The sequence below is a fragment of the Oncorhynchus keta genome, unplaced genomic scaffold, assembly GCF_023373465.1.
Source record: "Oncorhynchus keta strain PuntledgeMale-10-30-2019 unplaced genomic scaffold, Oket_V2 Un_scaffold_21901_pilon_pilon, whole genome shotgun sequence".
In the NCBI taxonomy this organism is placed as follows: Eukaryota; Metazoa; Chordata; class Actinopteri; order Salmoniformes; family Salmonidae; genus Oncorhynchus; species Oncorhynchus keta.
Genome location: NW_026290866.1, coordinates 232,839 through 239,648, shown reverse-complemented (window position 1 = coordinate 239,648; position 6,810 = coordinate 232,839). Strand labels below are relative to the sequence as shown.

General features: G+C 45.4%; 1 long non-coding RNA gene across 1 annotated transcript; it reads right to left on the bottom strand.

Annotated features, from left to right (window-relative positions):
- Positions 1–3,206: 3,206 nt before the first annotated feature.
- LOC127928147 (uncharacterized) lies at positions 3,207–6,405 on the bottom strand. Its single transcript, XR_008130586.1, has 5 exons — positions 6,261–6,405; positions 5,757–6,050; positions 5,332–5,625; positions 4,711–4,759; positions 3,207–3,256 (listed from the first exon to the last, which is right to left on the bottom strand). It is a non-coding gene; the product is annotated as an uncharacterized LOC127928147 (long non-coding RNA).
- Between the last annotated feature and the right edge of the window lie 405 nt (positions 6,406–6,810).

Below are 6,810 nucleotides of genomic sequence, written 5' to 3'. Positions count from 1 at the left end.
CTGTTGACGTTGGCCAGGCTGTGAGCCAGTCTCTTAGTAAACAGAACATGTGGACGCTGAGCATCTCTGTTGACGTTGGCCAGGCTGTGAGTCAGTCTCTTAGTAAACAGAACATGTGGACGCTGAGCATCTCTGTTGGCGTTGGCCAGGCTGTGAGCCAGTCTCTTAGTAAACAGAACATGTGGACGCTGAGCATCTCTGTTGACGTTGGCCAGGCTGTGAGTCAGTCTCTTAGTAAACAGAACATGTGGACGCTGAGCATCTCTGTTGACGTTGGCCAGGCTGTGAGTCAGTCTCTTAGTAAACAGAACATGTGGACGCTGAGCATCTCTGTTGACGTTGGCCAGGCTGTGAGCCAGTCTCTTAGTAAACAGAACATGTGGACGCTGAGCATCTCTGTTGACGTTGGCCAGGCTGTGAGCCAGTCTCTTAGTAAACAGAACATGTGGACGCTGAGCATCTCTGTTGACGTTGGCCAGGCTGTGAGCCAGTCTCTTAGTAAACAGAACATGTGGACGCTGAGCATCTCTGTTGACGTTGGCCAGGCTGTGAGCCAGTCTCTTAGTAAACAGAACATGTGGACGCTGAGCATCTCTGTTGACGTTGGCCAGGCTGTGAGTCAGTCTCTTAGTAAACAGAACATGTGGACGCTGAGCATCTCTGTTGACGTTGGCCAGGCTGTGAGCCAGTCTCTTAGTAAACAGAACATGTGGACGCTGAGCATCTCTGTTGACGTTGGCCAGGCTGTGAGCCAGTCTCTTAGTAAACAGAACATGTGGACGCTGAGCATCTCTGTTGACGTTGGCCAGGCTGTGAGCCAGTCTCTTAGTAAACAGAACATGTGGACGCTGAGCATCTCTGTTGACGTTGGCCAGGCTGTGAGCCAGTCTCTTAGTAAACAAAACATGTGGACGCTGAGCATCTCTGTTGACGTTGGCCAGGCTGTGAGCCAGTCTCTTAGTAAACAGACCATGTGATCTACCACAGTATGAACAGGTCGTCTTCAACAGCTCTTCCTCCAGTGGGACCAGCAGAGAGCTCACAGGATCCTCCCTAAATGAGTACTGAGACATAGAGCATGCTGTTATCAAACAGGCACTACGTGAAGTCCACACTTCTAGATATCTACTGCAGCTGTGGCCAGAAATTCATTACATTTGAGTCATTTGGCAGAAGCTCTTATACAGAGCGTCTTACAATCAGTACAATTCACCATTTTACAATTCACATCATTGCCTGCTTTTAATGTGTGATCAAATAGACAGGTAGAGAGACATGTTTAATAGCTGTATAAAGCCTAAGAAAGACTTCCAACCTTTCTTTTCATTGGAATAAATGTCCATGAAGCTGCTGAGGTGATGTAGAGAGAGAAAAATCACACCTTATTATCCTCCTCGGTCCAACTACAGACACAATCAGTCTCCTCCTCCCAATAATGGAAGTACCTTTACAGCCCTCACAGGAAATCAAAGGGGATGACTATTTTACGTCCTCTCGTTTGGTTTAGTCCCTGATATTGGGTTACTAAAAGTTAAGCCCCGCCCCCCGGCCACAAAGCTCCATTTCCAATGTGTGTGTGTTGTTTTTATGAGGATGACGGAGCACTGTGCCAGTGGAGCCTCTACATGAACCATCAGTACTAAAACTTTACTGCTCTTTCCTGGGCCGTGGTTTAACTGTGGCCTTAATACTCTCACATATTATGTATGAGGTGTGTGTGTGTGTGTGTCAGACGTACTGAGAGGCAAGGACAAAATATTGACCAGGCATCTTTCTGATGGACGCTCGACCCTTAGTTATAGGAAAGCAATACGAACCTGGACATTGATGATGTCATTACACCAATGCCCAGTGTCATCGATATCATTAAAACAACTGATCAGTTAGAACACATCCTGATGAGGAAATCTGTTTCACTCAACACTAAAACGTGTGGAGATCTGCATAGACGTGGTCTGGACGCACAAACAAACATTTCCTTACACACCTAATACACAATCAATGAAAGACAATCAAGTTGTTTTCCCATCTGTAAACCCTTATCTGTGATCGTTGAGTTTACCTGTCGTATGGCATCGTAGACGGCCCAGAAGGCGGGCTGAAATACTGATCTGTGATCGTTTAGCCTACCTTTCGTAGTGTCGTAGACTACACTGATCTGTGATCGCTTAGTTTACCTGTCATATGGCGTCGTAGACTACACTGATCTGTGATCGCTTAGTTTACCTGTCGTACGGCATCGTAGACGACACACTGATCTGTGATCGCTTAGTTTACCTGTCGTACGGTGTCGTGGACTACACTGATCTGTGATCGCTTAGTTTACCTGTCGTACGGCGTCGTAGACTACACTGATCTGTGATCGCTTAGTTTACCTGTCGACGGCATCGTAGACTACACTGATCTGTGATCGCTTAGTTTACCTGTCGTACGGCATCGTAGACTACACTGATCTGTGATCGCTTAGTTTACCTGTCGTACGGCATCGTAGACTACACTGATCTGTGATCGCTTAGTTTACCTGTTGTACGGCATCGTAGACTACACTGATCTGTGATCGCTTAGTTTACCTGTCGTACGGCATCGTAGACGACACTGATCTGTGATCGCTTAGTTTACCTGTCGTATGGCGTCGTAGACTACACTGATCTGTGATCGCTTAGTTTACCTGTCATATGGCGTCGTAGACTACACTGATCTGTGATCGCTTAGTTTACGTGTCGTATGGCATCGTAGACTACACTGATCTGTGATCGCTTCGTTTACCTGTCGTATGGCATCGTAGACTACACTGATCTGTGATCGCTTCGTTTACCTGTCGTATGGCATCGTAGACTACACTGATCTGTGATCGCTTAGTTTACCTGTCATATGGCGTCGTAGACTACACTGATCTGTGATCGTTTAGTTTACCTGTCGTATGGCATCGTAGACTACACTGATCTGTGATCGTTTAGTTTACCTGTCGTATGGCGTCGTAGACTACACTGATCTGTGATTGTTTAGTTTACCTGTCGTATGGCGTCGTAGAATACACTGATCTGCGATCGTTTAGTTTACCTGTCGTATGGCGTCGTAGTCTACACTGATCTGTGATCGTTTAGTTTACCTGTCGTATGGCATCGTAGTCTACACTGATCTGTGATCGTTTAGTTTACCTGTCGTATGGCGTCGTAGACTACACTGATCTGTGATTGTTTAGTTTACCTGTCGTATGGCGTCGTAGACTACACTGATCTGTGATCGTTTAGTTTACCTGTCGTATGGCGTCGTAGAATACACTGATCTGCGATCGTTTAGTTTACCTGTCGTATGGCGTCGTAGTCTACACTGATCTGTGATCGTTTAGTTTACCTGTCGTATGGCATCGTAGACTACACTGATCTGTGATCGTTTAGTTTACCTGTCGTATGGCGTCGTAGAACATTTAGTTTACCTGTCGTATGACATCGTAGACTACACTGATCTGTGATCGTTTAGTTTACCTGTCGTATGGTGTCGTAGACTACACTGATCTGTGATCGTTTAGTTTACCTGTCGTATGGCGTCGTAGTCTACACTGATCTGTGATCGTTTAGTTTACCTGTCGTATGGCATCGTAGACTACACTGATCTGTGATCGCTTAGTTTACCTGTCATATGGCGTCGTAGACTACACTGATCTGTGATCGCTTAGTTTACCTGTCGTACGGCATCGTAGACGACACTGATCTGTGATCGCTTAGTTTACCTGTCGTACGGTATCGTAGACTACACTGATCTGTGATCGCTTAGTTTACCTGTCGTACGGCATCGTAGACTACACTGATCTGTGATCGCTTAGTTTACCTGTCGTACGGCATCGTAGACTACACTGATCTGTGATCGCTTAGTTTACCTGTCGTACGGCATCGTAGACTACACTGATCTGTGATCGCTTAGTTTACCTGTCGTACGGCATCGTAGACTACACTGATCTGTGATCGCTTAGTTTACCTGTCGTACGGCATCGTAGACGACACTGATCTGTGATCGCTTAGTTTACCTGTCGTACGGCATCGTAGACGACACTGATCTGTGATCGCTTAGTTTACCTGTCGTATGGCGTCGTAGACTACACTGATCTGTGATCGCTTAGTTTACCTGTCGTATGGCATCGTAGACTACACTGATCTGTGATCGCTTCGTTTACCTGTCGTATGGCATCGTAGACTACACTGATCTGTGATCGCTTCGTTTACCTGTCGTATGGCATCGTAGACTACACTGATCTGTGATCGCTTAGTTTACCTGTCATATGGCGTCGTAGACTACACTGATCTGTGATCGTTTACTTTACCTGTCATACGGTGTCGTAGACTACACTGATCTGTGATCGTTTAGTTTACCTGTCGTATGGCGTCGTAGACTACACTGATCTGTGATTGTTTAGTTTACCTGTCGTATGGCGTCGTAGACTACACTGATCTGTGATTGTTTAGTTTACCTGTCGTATGGCGTCGTAGAATACACTGATCTGCGATCGTTTAGTTTACCTGTCGTATGGCGTCGTAGTCTACACTGATCTGCGATCGTTTAGTTTACCTGTCGTATGGCGTCGTAGTCTACACTGATCTGTGATCGTTTAGTTTACCTGTCGTATGGCATCGTAGTCTACACTGATCTGTGATCGTTTAGTTTACCTGTCGTATGGCGTCGTAGACTACACTGATCTGTGATTGTTTAGTTTACCTGTCGTATGGCGTCGTAGACTACACTGATCTGTGATCGTTTAGTTTACCTGTCGTATGGCGTCGTAGAATACACTGATCTGCGATCGTTTAGTTTACCTGTCGTATGGCATCGTAGACTACACTGATCTGTGATCGTTTAGTTTACCTGTCGTATGGCGTCGTAGAACGTTTAGTTTACCTGTCGTATGGCATCGTAGACTACACTGATCTGTGATCGTTTAGTTTACCTGTCATATGGCGTCGTAGACTACACTGATCTGTGATCGTTTAGTTTACCTGTCGTACGGTGTCGTAGACTACACTGATCTGTGATCGTTTAGTTTACCTGTCGTATGGCGTCGTAGACTACACTGATCTGTGATTGTTTAGTTTACCTGTCGTATGACGTCGTAGACTACACTGATCTGTGATTGTTTAGTTTACCTGTCGTATGGCGTCGTAGAATACACTGATCTGCGATCGTTTAGTTTACCTGTCGTATGGCGTCGTAGTCTACACTGATCTGTGATCGTTTAGTTTACCTGTCGTATGGCATCGTAGTCTACACTGATCTGTGATCGTTTAGTTTACCTGTCGTATGGCGTCGTAGACTACACTGATCTGTGATTGTTTAGTTTACCTGTCGTATGGCGTCGTAGACTACACTGATCTGTGATCGTTTAGTTTACCTGTCGTATGGCGTCGTAGAATACACTGATCTGCGATCGTTTAGTTTACCTGTCGTATGGCGTCGTAGTCTACACTGATCTGTGATCGTTTAGTTTACCTGTCGTATGGCATCGTAGACTACACTGATCTGTGATCGTTTAGTTTACCTGTCGTATGGTGTCGTAGACTACACTGATCTGTGATCGTTTAGTTTACCTGTCGTATGGCGTCGTAGTCTACACTGATCTGTGATCGTTTAGTTTACCTGTCGTATGGCGTCGTAGAACGTTTAGTTTACCTGTCGTATGGCATCGTAGACTACACTGATCTGTGATCGTTTAGTTTACCTGTCGTATGGTGTCGTAGACTACACTGATCTGTGATCGTTTAGTTTACCTGTCGTATGGCGTCGTAGTCTACACTGATCTGTGATCGTTTAGTTTACCTGTCGTATGGCATCGTAGACTACACTGATCTGTGATCGTTTAGTTTACCTGTCGTATGGCTTCGTAGTCTACACTGATCTGTGATCGTTTAGTTTACCTGTCGTATGGCGTCGTAGTCTACACTGATCTGTGATCGTTTAGTTTACCTGTCGTATGGCATCGTAGACTACACTGATCTGTGATCGTTTAGTTTACCTGTCGTATGGCGTCGTAGTCTACACTGATCTGTGATCGTTTAGTTTACCTGTCGTATGGCATCGTAGACTACACTGATCTGTGATTGTTTAGTTTACCTGTCGTATGGCGTCGTAGTCTACACTGATCTGTGATCGTTTAGTTTACCTGTCGTATGGCATCGTAGACTACACTGATCTGTGATCACTGATCTGTGATCGTTTAGTTTACCTGTCGTATGGCTTCGTAGTCTACACTTATCTGTGATCGTTTAGTTTACCTGTCGTATGGCGTCGTAGTCTACACTGATCTGTGATCGTTTAGTTTACCTGTCGTATGGCATCGTAGACTACACTGATCTGTGATCGTTTAGTTTACCTGTCGTATGGCGTCGTAGTCTACACTGATCTGTGATCGTTTAGTTTACCTGTCGTATGGTATCGTAGACTACACTGATCTGTGATTGTTTAGTTTACCTGTCGTATGGCGTCGTAGTCTACACTGATCTGTGATCGTTTAGTTTACCTGTCGTATGGCATCGTAGACTACACTGATCTGTGATTGTTTAGTTTACCTGTCGTATGGCATCGTAGTCTACACTGATCTGTGATCGTTTAGTTTACCTGTCGTATGGTGTCGTAGACTACACTGATCTGTGATCGCTTAGTTTACCTGTCGTAGATACAGTGGTCTGGACGGTAGTTCCAGTGGCAGGGGACTTCCAACAGACACACACTGGACCTTTTAGTTGATCATCTCGACACACAACTTATTACCCAGGTAAACAATAAGACAAGACACTGCTGTCCTGCAGGGCTGGAGCTGGGATA